Below are 21838 nucleotides of genomic sequence, written 5' to 3'. Positions count from 1 at the left end.
TATAAAACTGTACCCTTGATCTGCCCCTCAAGAGTTTTCCCACTTGCTCCCAGTCTTCTTCATCTCAATAAAAGGTGACATCTTTCTTCTTATTGCTCAGTCCCAAATCCTTGGACTCGGGCTTGACTCTTCTCTTTTTCTCACACCACGCTATAATCTACCAGCAAATTTGGTCATGCTACTTTCTTTTTTTTTTTTTTTTAAAGGTTTTTTTTTTTTTTCCTAAAGATTTTATTTATTTATTTGATGAAGATCACAAGTAGACAGAGAAGCAGGCAGAGAGAGAGGGAAGCAGGGTTCCTGCCGAGCAGAGAGCCCAATGCGGGACTCGATCCCAGGACCCTGAGATCATGACCCTAGCCGAAGGCAACGGCTTAACCCACTGAGCCACCCAGGCGTCTGGTCATGCTACTTTCAAATTAGATCCAGAATCCAATCATTTCTTACCACCTCCCACCATAGCTACCCAAGACCAAACCACTATAATATCACCTTTTTATTATTGCAATGACCATCCAAGGGCCTGCCCACCGTCACCCTTGCCCCCTTAACCAGCTGTCCTCCACATAAGGCAGAATCAATCTCTTTGAATACAGTCAGTTCACGATACTCCTCTGCTTCAAGTTTTCAGATGGCTTCTATCTCCTCCAGAATAAAACTCAAAGTCTATATGCTATTCCTAGGCCCTGAAAGCACCATGAACTATGATGTAGGCTTTGCCCTCAAGGAGCCCATTGTTTATTAGCTTAAATTCCAACTTTACTTCACTCTGTGACCCTCTTGCAAATACGCGGTTAATCACAAGAAAGACTGGGGTGAGAATATGAATAATGGATTATACAAATCTAAGAACAAAGAAAAACAATTTGTGTGCAGCTGAAATCCCATTAGTCAGTTATGAACTGAAGCACGCTGCTTAAGGGCAACATAGTCCCTTTGAATGTATTGAGATGATTTCATTTTGGCTCCACTGACATCATAAGCCGACATCAAATCATATCTAATTTCCAACCTTCATGGCAAACACTCCAAATACCTTGAATAAATGAATGCTTAGGAAACGAACTTCTTATTTCTTAGCTGGGATGATGGTGATGAGAGCTGAACTGTGTGATGTGAACTGAACATGTACTCTGTGAGATCTGGTATTTCATTTATGTAAATTTTCTTTTTTTTTAAGATTTTATTTATTTAATTGACAGATGGAGATAACAAGTAGGCAGAGAGGCAGAGAGAGAGAGGGAAGCAGGCTCCCTGCTGAGCAGAGAGCCTGATGCGGGACTCGATCCCAGGACCCTGGGATCATGACCTGAGCTGAAGGCAGAGGCTTAACCCACTGAGCTACCCAGGCACCTCTGTAAATTTTCTTTTTATCCCAACTTTATTATCTCCAATTTAAAGGCGGAATTAAATGTCTCTCTCAAAGTATAAGCGGCAGAGTTCCAGACTTGAACAGTGGTCTGAGTGGCTTCAATGCCTGTGCTTTCACCACAGGTGTCTTGTGATGAGTCACTCTCCTATCTCTGTGACTTTTTTTTCCTTAACAACTGATAATCAATTTATAGCAAAAGTAGATTCAAGCGTCTGCCATGGTGATTTCAACCTCAAATCGTACCTCCACACTGACGGGTCATCTGCTTACCAATCTCATAAGGACGGTACAAATCAATGGTCCCTTGTAGAACCTCATCTGAAAAGGATCCCAAGTCTGAAAACCTTTTCTCGTAGTGACTCTCAGAGTCTTGGTGGGCCTCCAAACCGGTCCCTTCACGATGAGATTCTTCTCCTTTGTGCCTCTGAGCAGGTCAGCACGTATCTTCTCTAGAGATTTTATGTTGCGGCTGGCTACGGTTATTCGAATTTGGCAAATTGCCACCCCTGGTTCCATGGGTGTCTTCCTCATGTCTTTAAAAGCTTGCTCCTTGGCCAGAGGGAAGAGTGGTGAGTCAGGAGCTAGAGTGAGGCACCCAGAGTTCTGTTATAGTTGCAAACATGTCTTCCTCAAAGATGTGTCTCTTCCTCTGTGACTTTTTTTTTAATTATTTTTATTAACATATAATGTATTCTTTGCCCCAGGGGTATAGGTCTGTGAATCCTCTGTGACTCTTTTAATATGATTTTTTAAAATTTATTTATTTATTTGAAAGAGAGAGAGGGAAAGAGAGATGGGGAAGGAGCAGAGGGAGAAGGCAAGAGAGAATCCCAAGCAGACTCCCTGTTGAGAGTGGAGCCCCATGGGGCTCCATTTCATGACCCCAAGATCACGACCTGAGGTGAAATCAAGAGCCAGACGCTTAATCCACTGAGCCACCCAGACACCCCAACACTTTTAACATTAGTGCTCCTATCATTATTACTACCTCCACAAACCTCCAAGATTACTGAAAAGTGAGAGGCAGATCCTCTGTTCTTAGTTTGTGGATGGGTATGCTAAGCTCCACAGAGGCTCAAGGTAAAGTAAGGAGACAGAAAGCACAATCTCCTGCTTTCTTCTCTCCTTACCTTCTCATGTGTCTCACGCTACCTCTCCCATAGATCTCTTAGCTAAGTGCATTGGACCCACTGACACTTTAAATTCCAAAGCAGATTTTCTAGAGTCTATAATCTCACATCTTTTATAGTTTATTAATCACCTTTCTCATAAAAAAAATGCTTTAAAAAGCCAATTCCCCATCTCCTGGAAGGTAGGAATGTAACACTATTTTCTGAAGATGCTCTCAAGCCCGTGGGAAGCTAAGTCCAATTTATCAGTCTTCCAATGTCAAATTTCAATCAGGTATTTCCTTGTGATATGAAAAACACCTAAACAAATTCAAAATTTCTCCTCATGAACTTGTATATTCTAATATAATCAAATTAAAAACCATATTCACTTGAAAATGAAATCCCTTAGATTTCACTATATTTTTGAGAATCAAATTTCTATTAACTACTCATGATTCACCCTATTCACACAAAAAAAAATACCCCCTTTTGTCAGTAGTCTCTGTGTTGAATCATCCTTCTGTGGTCAAGGGGAAGAGCCAAAGAGTAGAATCCTATTAAGGAAACAACAGTAGAACGATGGTGGGTAGACTCTGCCTTCTAAAAGACTGATCTTCAAAGCCAAGTAAATATGAAGCTCCAGCTGGCTCAGTGATCAAGATAAAAGTATAGTTATTAGAAGAAGCATAGCTTCATTTCAGTTCTCCAAAGCAGAAAACAGTAATTCATACAAAGTTCTGTGATAGAGTCAACTCCATGGAATGAATAAATGAATGAATGATCATTCAGTCATTCAACAGGTATGCCTGCTGTTTTCAAGGTGCTGTTGTCAGTGCTACAAAGGGAAAATTCTTTGCGAAATGCTTCATTGTAAGTACAAGTTGTATATAAATAGCCACTTTTACTGAGCTTTGCTCCTAGGCACTTCAGTCCTTATAAAGCCATACAACCTGCTGAAGGAAAACCCTCCTGGGAAAATATTAGAATGGTAACAATCCCTCCAGTACAGACCTCAGAAAGGATTTTTAACACATGTGAGTACACAATAAAGACAAGAAAAATAGGTCAACCTCTTTTAAATGAACTGCTAAGATTATAGGCTACTTAGAAATATTTTGAGATAAAGACATGTCTAGTGGTTGCTCCAGCCTATGGTCCAGGACCCCAAATAAATGTACTTTTTAAAAGTAGATTCATTCTGGGTCACCTGGGTGGCTCAGCGGGTTAAGCCTCTGCCTTCAGCTCAGGTCATGATCTCAGGGTCCTGGGATTGAGTCCTGAATCAGGCTCTCTGCTCGGCAGGGAGCCTGCTTCCTCCTCCCTCTCTCTCTATCTGCCTCTCTGCCTACTCCTGATCTCTCTTTGTCAAATAAATTAAAAAAAAAAAAAAAAAGGAGATTCGTTGTGGTTTAGTTTACTAAAACTAATTGTGGAGCTGATGTTTCAGAGGTCAATTTTCTTAGGAGAGTATGCCCTAGAAATACAGTTGATATTATCACGTTCCTACAGTTAATGTGCTTTTCCTCTAAGTATTTTCCATATATGACCCATGATCAAGGAATTCCTGAGGACAACATTGGAGGTGATTTTTTGGGAGCCTTCTTATCTTCCAGAATTTGATTAGTGCTTATGATGGAAAGAACTCTTACAGAAAGTCCGGAATCTAAATCCGTGGCCTCACCAATGGAAACACTTCTATGGAACGGCAAAAGGTTACCATGACAGCAAAAACCAAGGTCATGTGTATGTGGGGGAGCTACCAATCACATGAGCCAGAACTGGTAACTTTTTGGTAGATCCAGCCTGATCCTCCTGGTACCTCAATGAAGACTGTAGGACTCTGCAGAGAACAGACTGAACACAACTGACCTAGCCTACTTCATTTCTCAGAGAGAAACCAAGCCCAAGAAAGACAAGATGCCTCTTCCAAAATCACATGACCAATTATTGCTGAGCTAGAACTAGTTTTCTGATTCCCAAGATAGCACCTGTCCTCATACCAGACTCCTCTTAATTTCAGAGCCTACTGCAGTCTCCTTACAGCACAAATTTCCTATTTCAGGCAACAAGAGCAGGCCAGGTTGGGTCTGAGCCACCCAAGACCATTTGTCAGTGCCAGTCTCCCACCAAGCAATGCCAACCCCAGCATCTGGTCCTGATCCCTAGGACTTATGTTCTCATAATTAAAGAGCTGGCATATATAAACAAACCATAACCAGAGTACCGCATGGTCAGTGAGTAGAGGTCAAACGTGGATGAGGGCTGACTCCCAAGGTGAGAAGGAGCCAGTTCCCTGATTTCCAGTCTTGTTTGTCTCTGGTGACAGATACATAAATAGTGCAATTGTTACAAAGAGCCCTTTATAACTCTTTAAACCCCAAATATCCCTCAACCCCACAGCAAGTTAAACATAACTCACGCTATCCCACTTCGGCTATGTGGGACTCTGTGTGGGCCAGGGGGTTGGAGTTATTTTCAGGTTTGAATTAGGGCTTGCTTATTCAGGGAGACATGCTGGGGCAGCATGGGGAGAGGCACTCTTAGGGCTCTTGAAGGAACACCAGGACAATTTTGGCTCGGACTACATATAACTCTATAGGACATAACCACTCCCTTCCTGGGATAGGTGCCATTCCCAAGAGGCCCCACCTAGACAAGATCGGAAAGGTCTGCAGCAGTAGCCAGAGTACAATCTGAGACTTGTACTCTTTTCCCTATTGCTACAGTGCGTTTGCGGTCATTTTGTTACACTAACAAAATGTATCTCCCTCTTTGTGAAACAATCTAAAGACAGATGACTCAAATTGGAGTCTAGTGCATCTGCCCCACTTGGGAGTTTTGTTCAACAGGAGGGTTCCCAAACCCACTCCAGATCCACTGAATCAGCACCGGTGGTTTAGTAAGACCTCCAGGTGATTGGTATGCACCTTAAATTTGGGAAGGACGGGTCAAGAGACGAAGACCATGACTCTCCCCGTTGGCCATTAGCTCCATGTACAAGGTTTCAGTTAGCAAACCTCCTTGTGTTTCCCGTGCATTTAAATGGAGAAATAAAGTACCCCAGTGAAATCCAAAACTTCCTTAAAATATGCCTTCTTTTGCTCCAGCAAGTTTTTCAACCCCATTTTCCGTCTAACGGCCATTAGGGAAGGATTTGCTTCAGATCACCAGTAAGGATCTGAAGGAGGAATATGCATTGCGGACTGTGATAACCAGCAGTAAGTATATTTGGTATTAAGTACTTCTCCTTCACTTCTAGACATCCAGCTGGCTACCAAGTCCTTTTGATTTTACCTCCTAAAGGATTTTATTTATTTGTTTATCTATCTCAAGCATAATTAACATACAGTATGATATTAATTTCAGATATATGCACCCCTATGATTACTGCAGCACTACTTACAATAGTCAAGACACTGAAGCAACCAAGTGTCCATCAGTAGATGAACGGGTAAGGAAAATGTGATATATATACACAATGGAGTATTACTCAGCCATTAAAATAAACGAAATCTTGCCATTTGCAACCGTATGGGTGCTCCTAAATGATTTTTCCATCTTCCTTTCTATCCCCACTGCTCTGCTTTAGCTCAGGTCCTTATCATATGTAACATGGACATTAAAGTAATCTCTCAATTGCACACCTGGACCCCCCACGTAGTATTTTGCTCAACCACCTCATCCTCCAAACTGACATCAGAAAGAACATTCTTGAGGGCAAATCTGATCATATTGTCTTCTTGTTTCAAGTCCTCTAATGATGTCTGACAAATTCAATACTTTCAAGCTTTTCATGCAAGGTTTATGGTGATAGTGCTTTTATTTACTAACCTAACCCTATTTCTCCCACTTTGCTACTTTCATACCAACTCATGTGTTCCATTCCTCTCCTTTCTCCCAAGCTGCCTCTTTGCTATGCATACTTTTTCTTTTGCTGCCAAATAAACCTCTTCTTGTTTTTTAAGATATTGTATAGACAGCCCCCAATCTGTCATGGTTCAGTGTATGACAGTTTGACTTTATGATAGTGTGAGAGTTATCTACATTCAGTAGAAACCATCCATGGAATTTTGAATTTGGATCTTTTCCTTGACTAGAACTATGTGGTACTTTCCTCTCTTGTGGTACTGGGTAGAAGCAGCCATCCCCAGATCCCAGTCAGCTTCACGATCACCGGTCAACAACCCAAACGCTGACAACTGTTCTGTACCCACACAACCACTTTCAGTATAATATTCAATAAGTTATGGGAGATTTTCAATACTTTATTATAAAATAGGCTTCACATTAAATGGTTTTGCCCAGCTGTAGGCTAATATACGTGTTCTGAGCATATTTAAGGTAGGCTAGGCTGAGCTACTATGTTTGGTGGGTTAGGTATATTAAGTGTATTTTCAACTTATAATAGATTTACTGGGATGTAAGCCCATCAAAAGCCAAGGAAGGGGAGGCTGAGTGGCACAGTCAGTTAAGTGTCAGACTCTTGGTTTCTGCTCGGGTTGTGATCTCAGGATCATGAGATGAGGCCCCAACTTGGGCTCCCCGCTCAACAGGGAATCTGCTTAAAAGACTTTCTCTCCCTCTCCCTTTGACCCTCACAAACTCTGTGCTCTCCTTGGTTCTCAAATAAATACATGTTTTTTTTTTTTGGTTAAAAAAAGTGGAGGAAGATCTGGAGTTCTGTTTTAACACACTATCAGCTCTTCTTGACCATGACTCTCAACCACTGAGTAGAGTTGATCATCCCTGGATCCCAACAGCACCTTGTGTTTGCTCAATTAGCAGCACTTTCCCTGAAATATGCTTGTCAACTTGTCTCTGTCCTTGCACCAGCTTATGACATCTTGAGGTCAGGAACAATGTCGCATTCTTCTTTTGCATCTTGAGTATCCAAGTACCATCACCAACATGTAGTAAGCATTCAGTGAATGTTTGACAAATGAAATAATTAAAGGAATATAGTCACTGTGTGAAGTAGATACCACGTTATCCCAGGGAACTGTGAAAAATACACAGCACATAAATCTAGTGGAAATATTCGCAATGGATTAATCTTTGAGATCCCCCAATGATGGATATTAAGGAATGGAATTGATGTTAATAGTGAAAATTACCTATGTTAGTTAGCTCTGCCACTACCCTGAAGGGAAATGATCTACTTCATATCATTTATTAAATATCTAATCACCTATGACATCTAATAATCAGAAGAATTATAGCCTAAGGCACAACCAAACCTTGCCTTCTGGGGACTGTCAGTCTATGACAGTTAATATGGACACCAGCCACTCTCCTAGATGGTCAGAGAACTCCTTCTCTTGGGGCATGATGGTGTTGTCAGAAGGAAAGGAAGTCAAGAGGTGAGGCTAATTAAACACTTCTAGCAATTGGGTCTTAGCCTCTGCTACCCCATTTCCCCACATTGGGGCTCTCATGACCCTGTGCTTCAAGCTCAGCTCAACTGGTCTCCAAGATCAATTTGGGACTCAAGCAGGGAAGATTTCAAGAGCTCCAACTCAGTATTCTTCATCAGAGGTCCAGCTACATTTGCATCCCGTCTTCCACCTTGCCTTCCTAGTCCCTGCTCCTCAGGCCCAGAACCCACCTTATACTCTGGTTTCTGCTGATGAAGACAATAACAATAATGCTGTTTCACACATTAATCCAACCCTACCATGCACCAGGCACCATTCGGGGTGCTTTACGTGTATGAAGCAAATTTAGTCTTCACAACAAACCGATTTATTAAGTACTGAATTATCTACATTTTATAGATGAGGGAAACACAGACAAGTTTCCATCTATTGTTTGCCTGTTGGTTTCTCCTGATCATGTTCTGTCTAATTACTGCAGATTCCATGATGTTAACTACTTTGGGCTGCCTTACACTTTGGATATTATGCTCTGAACTTCGCAGCCGGATCTGCATACCCTCTGTCCCCTGCCACATGTCCCCTGACACCTCCCAGTCTGGCCATCCTATTACAGATTAATTTGCTCATTCCAGCCCTGTCCTGAAGAGGACAGCAAAAGAGAGACATAAGGTCCTTTATTTCCCACTCTATTTAATATGGATACTTAATTAATGTTCATAGAAAGAATTAAACTCAGGTTATGTAATATGAATAAAACACCAAGTGATAACAGGCATCCATACCACATACTCTCTGAATTAGAGAAAGAGGAAAGATGAGGTGCCATTTTTAAGAATGTACAACCTTGCAGACATTCTCCTACGCATCTAGGCATCTATCTGGATCCCTTAAACTCTTTTTGTAATGAAACACAGGATGTCTATTAGCAAACTCAAGGATCTACACACCATAAGAAACAAACCATTGGTGCTCCATTACCTGGGAGAAAGAACTGTGGGAGCACCTGGTACTGTTTCAAGATTTTGTCTCTCACAAGCATTTTCAATGAAGTGCACATTCATTGACTCTCATATTTGCATAGTTCAGATAATAACAGCTCTCTGTTTCACATTCAGTGCTGAAGTCAATGTCACAAGAAGCTGTTGAGCAACAATCCTCCTTTCAGGCAGTCCTTTAATCAGGTAGAAGAGAAGACTTGGAGAAGAAGAAATAGAAGCCATTCACTGCCCTAGGTTTGGAGCTCTAAAGCAGACCACATTTCCAGACACACATATGGAGCAGGTTTCAGTATCCTCTGGAGAACTTTGAGGAACACAGATTAGATTTCATTCTCTTGGTCCAGATCTCTAAACCAGAACCAGCCAGCCAGATATAAATATATGCAATATATATATAAATAAATAAATGCATATATATATATATGTATATATATATATATAGCTAAAATTTTAAAGGGAGATTCGGATACATATTACTGATTAGGAAATACTGCTAAAATTTTCATCTTGGAAGAACAAGAACACTAATAGCATATGCATTTTCTCCTCCAATAATACCAGGAAATGTAAATGAATTACCGCTAAATTAAGCCAAAAAAATTAGGACTACAGGGAGTGTCCTTAAATATAAAAAGAATTTGGTCACATTGAATTGGGTTCTGAAAAATCCCCTGAATGCTGACAGTTCCCCAAAGAGAATTCGTTTGAAAAATTAGTGTATAACAAGCCTTCATGGAAGAGAAACACATCTTAGAAATTCTTAAATAATAAGAGAGAAATTCAGAGTAGGATAAGAGTTTTCGAAAAGATTCATGGCAAGGTTTTGGATTGTAGTCCACTCGCCAGTACATTTAAATTGTAATTTAACTCACAAATATTGGAGAAGGATAATTTGAGAAGGGACATGGTCATCTATTTTCTTTCTAAAAATAAACTGATGCCTGAAATGTGTCAAAATCCACAAAAGTGAATTTTACAAAGTCACAACACTGAACAGATTGATCTTCTCTTCGCCCATCAGCTTCGGCCCCCCTGTTGATGACAGCAGTTGCTTAAGCCAGAAACGTTATCTAGGACAAAGCTCCAATCATATGATGGATTGTGTGGGTCTTACACAAGCAGGACCTGCACAAGACTGCAGGAGCTTTGGGTCTTTTTTAACCAAGACAGGTCATTAAAAGAAATGAAAAGATGTCTTCTGGAGGTTTAATTAAGGAAGTTAATTCTAGGCCCCATCATAGGCCCATTAACCTTTCTCTGTTCCTAAAATACCTTATGTAATGTCAAAAAGAGGCAAAGATGGGAAAAGGAGCTGTGTAATTAAACCTACTTAACCTTAAAATGGAAATGTGTCAAGGGATAGAAGCAATTGGTATGAAGCTCCTAACCTGTATTTACGACCCCAAAACCCAGAACCCATATGCCTTCTCTTGCTGTGCTTGACTCACGTTCTCTTTGCTATGGGCTGGACAACTTGGCTGGTGAATTTACTTACTGTGTCTGACCCAAACCATAAGTCAGTTGTCAAAATGCCGGAAGGGCAGCACTATTCTGGTACAAAGAACAAACAGCTTGCTGGTTTCTAAAGGGATTTCTTGCCACACAAACAGTTCTTCTGAGGTTCTTCAAGGAGATGGTTTTTCCTGACCCAGGAATACCTTTCTTCCCCATCCCATGAGAACATGGCCAGTCTGGGGCTGAATCTGGTTTAAGATCCCAGAGAACATGATACATGTATTTTTTTTCTACAATAGTACATTGTTATGCACTTAAATTCTTCCAGAATGCCAACGTATGACTAGGTATAAAAGGGCAGAGGCATAGCAAGAATTTGGCTGCCTTCTCAACCCCAGCAGAACATTGCATGAGGAGTGTTAGTGGCGGGTTTTTGCCCTATCGGGAAACCATTCCAGGGCCAGGGAAAGGGGATTACAATGCTTGCTTGCTTGCTTGCTTGCTTGCTTGCTTTCTTTCTTTCTTTCATGTTTCAAGTTCTTAATTAAATTCTAGTTGGTTAACATATAGTGTAATATTATCGGTTTCTGTTGCACTTAATCACCTAGCTTGTTCTGAGTTCTGTTCCTGGGACATATCAGTAGGGATGGGAGCATTCAGAACCAGCCCCAAACCAATCTGAAATGTTGCAAGTTCCGAAACTTAACATAAGCAGTCAGGTCTCTATTAAATGCCAGGAGATTATGCACATTACAGATTATTCGTGATGACTTCGTTTTCTCAGGGGCCTCTCAGGGTACATGAGGGTTGACACACAATACAGGACACCTGTATTTTTATTTGCAAAATCTGGCAACCCTACCTGATATCCAACTGGTAATCATCACCCAACACCCTTAAAACAGGACATTTTAGAGAGAACTTGGAACCAGCCCTATTGACTCATTTTACATATGAGGAAACCCAGACTCCCCCAGAGATTTTTGGCAGGTGGTGGGTGGTCTGCTTGTTCTTAAGATTCCTGGCCAGTCAGAGGCCGTGTTTGGACCAGAATTCAGCCTGTTTTATACCCATTTTATTCCCACCACCCAAGCTGTTTCTCTAATAACAATGCAATATTTTTATTGTTATTGTGTTGTTTAACTAGGCTTTCTAAAAATCTGACATTTCTTGAACATTACCCTCTTTTAGGTTCTATGCTAAATTCTATAGACAAAAAGGAGTACCATTCTCTCCCCTAAACCTGATAGCTTTTAGAATTTAAATTGGTTATGTGTTAAGGGAAATAAAAACTTGTATTTTTTGAATATGGGCAAAGAGCCGCATAATAATTTTTTCAAGCCCAAATACGAAGATGCTCTTGCAGAGATACTATTTTTTAGGTATTCAGACCACTGTAACCCTCCATCAATTAATCACCAATGCTGGTATTCCAGGCAAAGGTCGTAAATACAGTAGAATCCCAGCCAAACTTTAGATCACTCTGTTCTGCAAAATCCGCTGGGAGAGATTATTTAAGTCCATTTGGAACCTGCTTCATACCTTCAGTCACTATCCTTCCAGGACCTTCTTTATACACTTTTTTGCTAGGAGATATGGTATGAAAATCCATTATATCTAGAAGTCTCTCATTCGCTTAGGAAGACATGAATGGAAGAACTAGCCTTGGCTAGGTTCAAGATAAATCTGTCCCTCTCTGGCTATCCCACGCTACTGTGACTATTATCTATGTGAGTGCCCTTCTTATTTGTGATATGATTTCCTCAGGTCTTTCTCTCAGAAATAACTGATTTTGCACCTCATTATAAAATATAGTCTTGGACTTTGAAAAAACATAGGCATCCCATACTAATATAAATGAGTTTAATCTAGGACTTTCACAATAGCAATATTAATCTGGGGGCACCTGGGTGGCTCAGTCGGTTAAGTGTCTCCTTTGGCTTGGGTCATGATCCTGGGGTTCTGGGATCAAGTCCCACATTGGACTCCCTGCTCAGCAGGGAGATTTCTTCTCCCTCTCCCTCTCCCTCAGCTGTTTGTATTCTCTCTCTCATAAAAGTAAATAAAATCTTTTAGAAAAATACTAATATTAATCCAGTTGGAAATCCAGCTTTTATTCACATCTTTAAAGAGTTCCTATTCTTAAATGATCAGTGTTATCGACCGAATTGTGCCCTCCCCAAATTCATATGTTGAAGCCCTAACCCCGGATGTGACTATATTTGGAGATAGGCCTTTAAAAAGGTATGGGCAGGGTCACCCAAAGGCTCAGTTGGTTAAACGTTTGACTCTTGATTTCAGCTCTGGTCATGAGCTCAGGGTTTTGGGATTAAGCCCCGTGTCAGGCTCCACGTTGGGCATGGAGTCCGCTTAGGATTCTCTCTCTGCCTCTGCCCCTCCCCCAAAAACATGCACGCACACTCTCTCTCAAAAAATAAATTAACTAAATAAATAAATAAGCAAATAAAACTAAAAAGGTACAGGTAAGTTGAGTCATAACATAAATGAAGCCCCAATTCACTACGACCTGTTTCCACAGAGGAAGCGGAAGAGACACCAGGGGTGCTCAGGTGGGAGAAAAGGCCATGTGAGGATGCAGCGAGGGAGTGGTTCTCTGCAAACCAAAGAGAAAGGCTCAGAGGAAGCCGTCCCTGCCAGCACCTTGATCTTGGACTTCCAGCCTCGAGAACTGTGAGCAGATTAATTTCTGTTGTGTAAGCCACCAGTGTGCAGCACTTTGTAATGGCAGCCTGAGCCGATGAACACCATCAGAATGATGTTTGTGAGCATCGACCAAATAACTGTTGGAGTGTAAGAGAAGTGAAAGCAAGAATTCTATCTCATTCGTGGCAAAATTAACACCTCATATAGCGCCTTGCACACAACTGGTCCCAAATAAACAGCTGACAAAATAAAAGAACGAACGCGTGGATGGATTTAGACCCCTGCCCCAGCAAAGCAGCACCAGCCATGCGATGTAACCACAGGGTGAGAGAGGAAAAGCAGAGGCTTCAGAGCCAGACAGACTGCTTTCACTCTTCTCTACCTGCTAACTTGGGAAGTTCCATAACCTTCTTAACCTTAGTTCCTTGTCTGTCAGTTGACAAGAGTAATGGTTTTATCATGTAGTTGTGGAGACTGAGATAATATGCCTGGTGTATATGACAGGTGCTATGAGGATGATATTAATGATGGTTGACCTTCCATGTTTTCATTCGTTTATCCGTTCAACAACTTTTTATTGAGCAAGCCCCTTCTAGGCACCCAGCATTGTTCCTGGCACTGAGAATAAAATGGGTAATGACACAGTATCTTAGCTCACATGTGCCTTGCATTCTAGAGAGCAGAGTCAAAGACAATGGGAAATAAACAAATGATTTCAGAGAGTGGTAAATGCCACGAAGAAAATAAAGCAGAATAATGTGGTGATGACTGTCTATGGCAAGCTCTCTGGGAAGGAGACATTTGAGGCTAAGTTCTGAGTGATAAGAAATCAGCCTGGAGAGTGTCTGGGGGAAGAGCATTCCAGAGTGAAGGGCTGCTACAAAAGGCCTACGGAGGGATGGCTTTAGCATCTTCAGGGAACAGAAGAAGACCAGTGTGGCTGTAGGATAGTGAGCAATGTGGAGAGAAGTACCAGATCAGTCAGAGAAATTAGCTGCAGCCAAATCATATGACTTATAGGCCAGGGTGAGGTGTTTGAATTTTTTTCTAAATGTAATGGAAAATCCCTGTAGAGTTTCAAGCAGGGGTAAGAAAGTGAGTTGATTTATGGTGAAAACATTATTCTGCTGCTGTCCCAGTGACAGGTGGTTGAGTGGGTGGAGGGGGTGCCTCAGGGTCATGTCCAGTGGTCTGGAAAAGAGGGCATTGGTTTGGACTACGGTGGTGATGCAGCCAGATAATGGATGAATGGGAGATATTATTTAAGTCCATTTAGGACCTGCTTCACACCTTCAGTCACTATCCTTCCAGAACCTTCTTTATATACTTTTTTGCTAGGAGATATGGTATGAAAATCCATTATGTCTAGAAGTCTCTCATTCACTTAGCAAGACAGGAATGGAAGAAATAGCCTTGGCTATGTTCAAGATAAATCTGTCCCTCTCTGGTTATCCCATGCTGCTGTGACCATTACCTGTGCAAGTGCCCTTCTTATTTGTGATATGATTTCCTCAGGTCTTTCTCTCAGAAATAACTGATTTTGCACCTCACTGTAAAGTATATTCTTGGACTTTGAAATAGCATAGGCATCCCATACTAATGAAGGAAGATGGGCTAGAAATCTCCAATGGGCTGGATGTGGACAGAATGAGGGGCTCAAGGATGACCCCTAGGATTCAACTTCAAGAGCCAAATGAGATGGTGCTATTTACTGCAATCAGTTGGGGGTGGGAAGAGGCGGGAGAGTCAATGGAGATGACATTGACCCTGACTTTGTCTCCATTTATCAATATAGTTGATGCAGCTTTCATGGCCGAGCCAGTAGCAGCCTGTCTCTTAAGAAAAATCACTGGAGCTTAGTTGCCAATATTGCAGATTCATTATCAATTCATTGATCTTTGCTAAGCTTCACACTTTAAGTAGTTGTGTGAAAAATGATCTGGGAGAAGCTCAGGTTCGTTATTATACTCCTCTTCCAGGCCTTGGTTTTCTTCCCTGTGGAATGAAGCTTTGTGTGTGTGTGTGTGTTTATTTTGGGGTATTTCCCAACTAAACCACATTACCTCTCCTCACTCTGCAGAAACAAAACCAGAGCAGGGGGATCCCCTAGGAGCCACAAGGATGGAAGAGCAGATAATGGTCAACACTTGGACCCTGTGCTCCTTGTATAGACTTCAGAGTTCTTGTGCCGCCTGGCTCCTTCCTCACTGCTTCTCCTTTCTCTCTCAGGCATCAGGGTTCACTGCATCATCTCCTTCACAAAGGGTTCACATGGCTGCCAGTGGTTGGCTTTAATTAGAGTGTGGTACTGAGCATCATTACAATGTCGGTGGTGTTAAATTTCAATGTACTCAGATACCATGAGCTGAAGTCACAGCTCATGACGGCGACAGGGAAGTGAGCGTTGAACTTAACTGGGAGATGATTAAAACAGGCAGGAGCAGAGATTGTTCATATTGGCCTCTCCTGCACTCCGACCCAACCACCCCCTTTTGGGGTCATGTCTTTCTTCCTTTGTCCTATTCATTCTCTCTCCAGTAAAGGTTGCTCTGAAGCGGGCATCTAACAAGGATGACAAAGCTATGAGCAAGAAAAGAAAGCAACTAGAAGTACAAAATGTTTGTCCTGAAAAGCATGCCTCTTATGGTTTTAAAATCATTCTGAAATAAAACCAGAGTGAATTACCCAGGTAACAAGTATGCCTTCCTAGTTCAAAGACTTCATTAGTCTTTATATTGTGTCCACATGAGGGCAAGTAGAGTTTTCTTCCCATTATACTAAAGAGAGAGAAGAGAGACACAAGTAGTAGCTAACTGAAAATCACTGACAAATAGTTTTGGAATTTACTTAGTGAAAATGCATCAGCCATAGGCAGTCACCAGGCACATTCTTTGTCGCTTTTTCAGAAAGCCATGCGTCCCCCTGCCCATTAACCACCCCTGTCACCTAAGCTTCAGTAAAGTGCAAAAAGCTTTGACTGGCAAACAGGAATACTTGCCTCTATGTGGCTTGTATAAATCAGTTAGCCTTGTTAGAAATCAAGGTAAGGGGGCGCCTGGGTGGCTCAGTGGGTTGAGCCTCTGCCTTCGGCTCGAGTCATGATCTCAGGGTCCTGGGATCGAGCTCCACATCAGGTTCTCTGCTCAGCGGGGAGCCTGCTTCCTCCCCTCTCTGCCTGCTGCTCTGTCTGCTTGTAGTCTCTCTCTCTCTCTCTCTCTCTCTGTTAAATAAATAAGTTAAATCTTTAAAAAAAAAAAAAGAAATCAAGGTAAGGCAGGATTCTTGGAGAGGCTATTGTGAGTTATTGATACCAAAAGGCAAGTAGATGACTTAACATCAGGCCCCAAATAGGGAAATTTGGAAAACTGCCCTGATACACACGGATGATCCCAGTTCCAAATTGAAATTGTTTTAGACAAAAGTAAGCTCTACGAAGAAAATCCACCAGGTGTGGTGACAGAGAAATAAGTAAGGGGAGGGGGTGACCAGGAGAGGTTAAATATAAAACGATGTGTGGAAAATGAGGAGGAACCAGGCTAAGAGCCAGAAAGGGAAAGAAAACAACAGGTGCAAAGCTCCTGGTGTAGGAAAGAGCTTGGTGTGTTCTACAAACTGTCAGAAAGCCAGGGAAGGCTGAACAATGGTGACAATGGAGACAGGAGCCTGGAATGAGATTGGAGAGTTTAGGCCATGGGCAGGAGCCATATCCCGCATGGTAATTAAGGCAGAGAAAAGAATTTAAATGTCTTCTAAGTAGAATTGGAGATCATTAACAGATTTAAGCATAGGAAAGACACAAGTTGGTTTTGCTTTGCTTTGTTTTGTTTTGCTATTTACAGATCTCTCTAGATACTATCTAGGGTTGTCAGGGATGGGTGGCATACCATTTGGCTTGTCAGGGATGGGTGGAAGGGCAGAGTGGGAGCGAGGTGATCTACTAGGGAGCCACTGCAGGTACCTGGCCAGGAGACAATGAGGACTGGGGCTAAGATGACGGCAAGAGGAGATGAGGCGGAAAAAACAGCTTGAAGTGTCTTGCACAACTGTGATGTATAATTAAGAGGACTTGCTCGTAGACTAGATGTGGGCAATGATGGAAGGACAGAAATTAAGGGTTACTACTAAGTTCCTGGTCTGAGCCCAGGGTGGCTGGTGAGGCCCTTTTTCTTTAGAGGTAGGACTGGGAGGGATGAAGTGTGGGTGCAGCAAAAACAAGTTTGAGGGGCTCCTGGGTGGCTCAGTGGGTTAAAGCCTCTGCCTTCAGCTCAGGTCATGATCCCAGGGTCCTGGGATCAAGCCCCGCATCGGGCTCTCTGCTCAGCAGGAAGCCTGCTTCCTCCTCTCTCTGACTGCCTCTCTGCCTACTTGTAATCTCTGTCTGTCAAATAAATAAATAAAATCTTAAAAAAAAAAACAAGTTTGAGAGCAGGAGGAAAATAAAGAGTTCCATTTTGGATGTCTTAACACAGAGATTCCTATGAGGTACCTAATTACAGTATCAACTGTAGTTAGTTATATAGTAAAATATATGAATCCCCAGCTCAGATGAGAGAGTAGGGATGAAGATACAGATCTGGAAGTATCAACATGATGGTGATATGGAAAGTCATCGGAATGGATGAGCTCACCTCGGGAGAGAGTAGTCTCAGAGACAAGAAGATGACCCAGAGCTCAAAGAGGGGAAGAGACTCTAACCTTCATGATAGGAAGGTTGTCTCTCAGAAATGAGAGATAACTGGAGAGAATATGTTTCCCACTCTAGTGTCCAGTACCTCCCTAGAAAACCACAATTAATCCTGAAGATTAAGAGAGAGAATGCACAGAAGAGCGGTTAGTGAACTACAACTTATTATTACATATGCACTATAATTACTAGCTTACGGCCTGGTCCTAGATTTATTTCTGTCTTTACTGTCTTCTTACTATAAAGTAAAGTCCTAAGGTCAAAAATGCCATTTGTCCACTGGTGGTTCTAGAACAAGCCAATGTTGGCTGACAGACTGACAGTTATTCTTACTATATTCAGGAGATTAACTGGCCAAAAGCCTGTTTCATGTTGGCTTCTGATAAACCTTCCTTCCATCCTGGCTACTTCCTGTAATTTCACATTTGCAGGGCAGACATCAGAACGCTTTAATCCTGATGAAAGTATGTGGCAGAAGCTCCTTTTCTCAAATCGATATGAAGAGAAGAGATCCTCATCTGTTCAGGAGGAGTTTTTTTTCCCCTTAGCTTTGCCAAGAAAATTCAAAATCACACACAGGAATAAAAGAACTCACTTGAACTAAAAGGAAACAAGCATTTCACAAGAAGTCTTGTAGGAGCTCTGGACTTCAGCATTCTTCGGTACAGGGAACATCAAAATGGCAGGCTATCACTGAGAGCAGAGCAAATATTCCTGGAGAATTTTGTGAGGACAAAAAAAAAAAAAGAATTTTCTTACTTTTTCTTCAGTCCAGTTATTCTCGTCTACTTTTCAAAGAAGATTTTTTCTTTGCTTCTGTCTCTTTCTCTAAGATGGATTTATTTGAGAGAGAGAGAAAGAGAGCACAAGAGGAAGGGTCAGAGAGAGAGAGAGTATCTCAACCACACTCCACGCTGAGCCCTGAGCCTGACTAGGGACTCAATCTCAAGACCCTGAGATCACCACCTAAGTGGAAACCAAGCGCTGGAGGCTTAACTGACTGAGCCACCCAGACACCCCTGCTTCTGTCTTTTTAAGGCCAAATACAAGCTCAAATAGCAAAAAAGTGAGATACTCTCACTTTTATTAGGAATTCACCCTCTTCTCTCATAGAACTTCTAAACTTCTTCTCCAGGTACATGATTTTCAGGGAATCTGAGGTAAGAAAAGATCAATCTTTTACTGCCAAAGAGGAATAGGTCTAGAGGTAAAGCCATCTCACCAGCAAACAACAGAATGTACTTCTAAAACATGTTTTGGGAAAATGCACGCTGCCCTCCCCTCCTTCACGACAAACTCCACGACAATAGATAACATCTGAAAGGTCTAGACTGAGAACTATAAGTGATAACAAACTTAACATATACGGAAGTTGTCTAGATTTTGTAATCAAAGAGAATCCTGATTTGTTCGCTGTGGACCTTGGACAAATTATTTCTTTGTGCCTATTTTTTTTCATCCTAGAGATGGACAGATACCACTTACCTTGCATGTTTGTTGTGAGGTTTAGATATAAAGCACAAAGAGCTGGTATAAAGCACGGTGGAAGAAGATAAGGGATGGGGATAGAAAGACAAAACACAAGTGCCTGCTTCCTACACTGTGGTGGCTAGAAGGACTCATAGAAAATAGGGAGATATAGTAAAAACAACACAGAATGCTTTTGAGTACTTACTGTATGTTAGAACTGAGATAGTACTTTCATGAAAATTAAGACATTTTCAGAGTGACTCAGTAGGAGGTGATGGAGCTGGGACTCACACCCAGGCATGTGGAGCCCAGAGTTCCTGGTCTTCCCACTACAGTGTACTGCCTGCCTTCTAGGTATAGGGAAGACAAATACATGAAAATCAGGATACTTGAGCTCTAGTTTTCATTTCCCACAAATTAAGTCATTTGGCCCTGGGAAAGTCACCCAATATCTGTGACCCTCAGTCTTCCCAACTATAAAATGGGGGTGCTGGATATTACTGGATTACCAAGGTCATGTCTCTTTTACAATCCTGTGGTCCTGTGATTTTTTTGCAGTTTTATTTAGATATGATTCACCTATAACACTACATTAGTTTAAGGTTTACAACTAGTGATTCAATATGTAGATAATGTGAAATGATCCCACAACAAATTTAGTTAACATCCATTGCCACAAATAATTTCCATTGTGTGTGTATGTGATGAGAACTTTCAAGATCTATTATCTAAGCAACTTTCAAATATATAATACATCATTATTAACTATAGTCCCCATGCTAGGACTTATTTAACTTATAGCTGGAAGTTTGTACCTTTTAATTGTGCTCAGATGATTTTTACTTATTTTAATCAACTGAGGTCATTCAGCTTTTCAAAACTGGAGAATTACTTGGCTGACAGAATATTCACCATGAAAATCTGTAAGATAAATCAGGTCTCAAGCCCGCTAAAAACAAAACAAAACAACACACACACACACAAAAAAAACCCCAACTGGTTCTATCCTGAACCTGGAGAAATGAAAGGAAGTGGCAAATACCACATAACAACAGGATATTCTACGGTGCTTCTTTATCTCCTAGTCTTGACAGAGTTTCCTGCCACAGTCAGACATGAAATGTCTTCCACGATGAACAGCAAGGAAAAGGGTCGGATCCGAAGAGTGAGGGCAGATCTAGAAAGCAGCCAAAGCTACAATCACAGCCCCGTCATGACCATACCCTTCAATCACACCTGTGCGAAAGCTGGGCCAATCTTCCCCTAGAAAACACAGCAGTCCTGGGGCAAAACTGGGCTTGGGAGCCAAATGTCTAACATGTTGATCCTTTCCTTTGACTTTTCTGCTGAATAGCATCAAGCAGGCATCAAAGCTCAGATTTTCTTGACCCAACATGATTTGGCCTCCGACTTTTGGGGATAGAAAGATGGTGCCCTCCACCCCGCGCTTAAGCACAATGATTAAGTCCCATCAGAGACGGCTGACAGAAAAAACCCTGTCGTGGCTCCGATCTCAATTGTTGAAGCATCAGAATTATATGGTGCTTTTATTATCTTGTGGAATGCATGTCCCTGGGGTACTCCTTTGAGTTCAACTAAAATGACAGTTTAATTCTCAGTAAATGAGTGCTAATTAAAATGCTGGGGGAAAGACTGTCATAATTGAATAATGAGAATAATGCAGCGTACATTTGTTTAAAGGTTCCTGGAAGCTGAATTTAGGGATCAAAAAAATGGTCTCTAGGAGCTCACAGGCAAAACCAACTCCCTGAAAAGTGTTCATCGCTCTATGTGTGTATCCGCTAAACTAAGTTTTTATCTTGGGTAGGAATTGTTTGAAAGCTGCTGTGAGCATGTAAGTCCTCCTTCCACATCTGTCTCTTGCAATGTTCCTCACCGTAGATTTTGTGACACGTAGGCTAGAGTGGAACCGGTGGGGATGGAAATCTGTGTTCGATCCATTTGTACATAGGTAGCTGTGATCACCTCTCTCTTTTTTTTAATATGCTTTGAGTTTTTATTTATTTATTTATTTATTTATTTATTTTAGATTTTGTTTATTTATTTGACAGACAGAGATCACATGTAGCCAGACAGGCAGGCAGAGAGAGAGAGGAGGGGAAGCAGGCTCCCTGCTGAGCAGAGAGCCTGATGTGGGGCTCGATCCCAGCACCCTGGGATCATGACCTGAGCCAAAGGCAGACAGAGGCTTTAACCCACTGAGCCACCCAGGCGCCCCATGTGATCACCTCTCTTGACTCAGATCTCTGGAATGGAATACTCTTTGACACATGAACCCTTTTACAAAACTGCAGAATTAAGAAAATGCCAAGAGGAGGGGCGCCTGGGTGGCTCAGTGGGTTAAAGCCTCTGCTTTCAGCTGTCAAATGAAATGAATAAAATCTTTAAAAAAAAAAAAAAAAGAAAAGAAAATGCCAAGAGGAGAAGCGTTTGGAAGGAAGCAGTATGGTTTCGTGGAAAGGGCATTAGATTCTAACCTTAGCCTTGCCAATAATTCTGAGAGTTTGTTGCAAATAATGTAATGTGGACCATGATCATTTAGTTGAACCTGTTTGGAGCATAAAATGAAATAATACACAATGAGTAACTTTAAAAGAAAAAAATTATAGAAATGAAATAAAACTTTAGCCTTTGGTTGACTCTGGCATAAATAATGTGAGCCTTTTATTTATTTTCCTAATTCAGAT

At 41.6% G+C, this 21838-nt stretch overlaps 1 pseudogene; it reads right to left on the bottom strand.

Annotated features, from left to right (window-relative positions):
- Window positions 1-1576: 1576 nt before the first annotated feature.
- LOC111154006 overlaps window positions 1577-21838 on the bottom strand; it is a 67603-nt pseudogene continuing 47341 nt past the window's right edge.

The sequence above is a fragment of the Enhydra lutris genome, unplaced genomic scaffold (assembly GCF_002288905.1).
Source record: "Enhydra lutris kenyoni isolate GAN:26980312 unplaced genomic scaffold, ASM228890v2 scaffoldscaffold34, whole genome shotgun sequence".
NCBI classification, from domain to species: domain Eukaryota; kingdom Metazoa; phylum Chordata; class Mammalia; order Carnivora; family Mustelidae; genus Enhydra; species Enhydra lutris.
The sequence above is the reverse complement of the archived record's forward strand: the minus strand, read 5'-3'. Positions and strand labels throughout refer to the sequence as shown.